Genomic DNA, 3560 nt, shown 5'->3' with positions numbered 1-3560 from the left:
ATACCCCTCTAACTTTTGCCGGCCCGCGATGCGCATGCGCGGGCCGGCTTTGAGCGAAATCTCGCGTCTCGCGAGATGACGCGCCGATGCGTGACTCTGCCTGAGACTGCCGCCTCCGGAACGCGATCCTGCGTTAGGCGGTCCGGAGGCGGTTAAGGGTGTGCACACTTATACAACCATTTTATTTTATTTTTATATTTTTTATTCCCTCTACCTAAAATATCTGTGACATCCAGTGTACTTTTTCCGTGGATGGTGTCTGCTGCAGACAGATAAATTATCCGTGCCACATCTCCAGTGTAAAGTGTGCGCATCCAAAAAATATCTGTGACATCCAGTGTACAATTTCAATAGACGGTGTCCGCTGCGGACAGTAAGATTGGCTACGCCACATCTCCAGTGAAAAGTGTGCGCATCCAAAAAATATCTGTGACATCCAGTGTACTTTTTCAATAGACGGTGTCTGCTGCGGACAGTGAGATTAGCTGCGCCACATCTCCTGTGTAAAGTGAGCGCATCCCTAAAATATCAGTGACATCCAGTGTACCTTTTCCGTAGACGGTGTCCTCTGCGGACAGTTAATTTATCCGTGCCACATCTCCTGTGTAAAGTGTGCGCATCCAAAAAATATCTGTGACATCCAGTGTACTTTTTCAATTGACGGTATCTGCTGCGGACAGTGAGATTATCTGCGCCACATCTCCAGTGTAAAGTGTGCGCATCCAAAAAATATCTGTGACATCCAGTGTACTTTTTCAATAGACAGTGTCCGCTGCGGACAGTGAGATTAGCTGCGCCACATCTCCTGTGTAAAGTGTGCGCATCACTAAAATATCAGTGACATCCAGTGTACTTTTTCAATAGATGGTGTCCGCTGTGGACAGTGAGATTAGCTGCGCCACATCTCCAGTGTAAAGTGTGCGCATCCCTAAAATATCTGTGACATCCAGTGTACTTTTTTTTTCTGTAGACGGTGTCCGCTGCGGACAGTTAAATATTTTGTGCCACATCTCCTGTGTAAAGTGGGCGCATCCCAAAAATATCTGTGACATCCAGCGTACTTTTTCAATAGACGGTGTCCGCTGCGGACAGTGATATTAGCTGCGCCACATCTCCTGTGTAAAGTGAGCGCATCCCTAAAATATCAGTGACATCCAGTGTACCTTTTCCGTAGACGGTGTCCGCTGCAGACAGTTAATTTATCCGTGCCACATTTCCTGTGTAAAGTGTGCGCATTAAAAAAATATCTGTGACATCCAGTGTACTTTTTCAATAGATGGTATCTGCTGCGGACAGTGAGATTATCTGCACCACATCTCCAGTGTAAAGTGTGCGCATCCAAAAAATATCTGTGACATCCAGTGTACTTTTTCAATAGACAGTGTCCGCTGCGGACAGTGAGATTAGCTGCGCCACATCTCCTGTGTAAAGTGTGCGCATCCCTAAAATATCTGTGACATCCAGTGTACTTTTTTTTTCTGTAGACGGTGTCCGCTGCGGACAGTTAAATATTTTGTGCCACATCTCCTGTGTAAAGTGGGCGCATCCCAAAAATATCTGTGACATCCAGCGTACTTTTTCAATAGACGGTGTCCGCTGCGGACAGTGATATTAGCTGCGCCACATCTCCTGTGTAAAGTGAGCGCATCCCTAAAATATCAGTGACATCCAGTGTACCTTTTCCGTAGACGGTGTCCGCTGCAGACAGTTAATTTATCCGTGCCACATTTCCTGTGTAAAGTGTGCGCATTAAAAAAATATCTGTGACATCCAGTGTACTTTTTCAATAGATGGTATCTGCTGCGGACAGTGAGATTATCTGCACCACATCTCCAGTGTAAAGTGTGCGCATCCAAAAAATATCTGTGACATCCAGTGTACTTTTTCAATAGACAGTGTCCGCTGCGGACAGTGAGATTAGCTGCGCCACATCTCCTGTGTAAAGTGTACACATCACTAAAATATCAGTGACATCCAGTGTACTTTTTCAATAGACGGTGTCCGCTGCGGACAGTGAGATTAGCTGCGCCACATCTCCAGTGTAGAGTGTGAGCATCCCAAAAATATCTGTGACATCCAGTGTACTTTTTCAATAGATGGTGTCCGCTGTGGACAGTGAGATTAGCTGTGCCACATCTTCAGTGTAAAGTGTGCGCATCCAAAAAATATTTGTGACATCCTGTGTACTTTTTGAATAGACGGTGTCCGCTGCGGACAGTTAAATTATCTGTGCCACATCTCCTGTGTAAATTGTGCGCATCCAAAAAATATCTGTGACATCCAGTGTACTTTTTCATTAGACGGTGTCTGCTGTATACAGTGAGATTAGCTGCGCCACATCTCCTGATTAAAGTGTGTGCATCCCTAAAATATCAGTGACATCCACTGTACTTTTTCCTTAGATGATGTCTACTTCTGACAGTGACCTTACAAGGGCCACATCTGCAGTGTAACGTGTGCGCTTCAAAAATTTATCTGTGACATACAATGTAATTTTTCCATAGACGCTGTCCGCTTCTGACAGTGACCTTACCAGGGCCACAACTGCAGTGTAACGTGTGCACTTCAAAAAAAATTCTGTGACATACTATGTCATTTTTCCATAGACGTGTCCACTTCTGACAGTGACCTCACCAGGGCCACATCTGCAGTGTAACGTGTGCACTTCAAAAATGTATCTGTGACATACAGGGTACTTTTTCCCTAGACGCTGTCCACTTCTGACAGTGACCTTACCAGGGCCACATCTGCAGTGTAACGTGTGCGCTTCAAAAAAAATTCTGTGACATACAGTGTACTTTGTCGGCTTTGCAACCATACTCCCCCCTGAACACAAAGAATTTGGTTTCCCGGAAGCAGCTTGGCAGGTCATGGGAATAAAGCAGCCGGATCACCCCTTATCATTGTTTATGGTCGGAACTACGACGGTATCTGAATTTCACCTCTAGCGGCCAATATGGATGCCACCAGCCGTCCTTCTTAATCATGGCCCCAGTTCAGAAAACCAACAAAATAGAACAAAATAGAGTCCTATTCCATTATTCCTAGCTGAAGTATTCAGGCGACCCGGCCTGCTTTGAACACTGTAAATTTTTTCAATGGTCAGCTAAGCAGCAGGCACTCTCCCATAATTTTTTAAATGGTCAGCTCAATAGCAGGCCCTCAACCATAATGTTTTAGAGGGTCAGCTCAGCAGCAGGACCCCGCATATAATTTTTTAGAGGGTTAGATCACCTGCAGGCCCTCGCATATACCTGTAATGTTTTAGAGGGTCAGCTCACCGGCAGGTCCTCACCTACAATCTTTTACAGGGTCAGCTCATCTGCAGGCCCTCACCAAATTATACATAATTAATTTGCATGCATGCTGCCTTGCTTGGTAGCCGTAGCTGTTTCTCAGGCTCCCTCTCTGGAATCAAACCCTGATTCTCCGTTACCCATGGTCACTGTGGTTTACGCTGAAAATAACATCGAAAGTTGATCCAAATGGAATTTCGCCGTCACGGGGACGTGGGATTGGCCCCGGGTTATCTAGAGTCAACAAAGCGGCAGCAGGCCCTC

The sequence above is a fragment of the Bufo bufo genome, chromosome 2 (assembly GCF_905171765.1).
Source record: "Bufo bufo chromosome 2, aBufBuf1.1, whole genome shotgun sequence".
Lineage (NCBI taxonomy): Eukaryota > Metazoa > Chordata > Amphibia > Anura > Bufonidae > Bufo > Bufo bufo.
Note: the sequence above shows the minus strand (reverse complement) of the source record.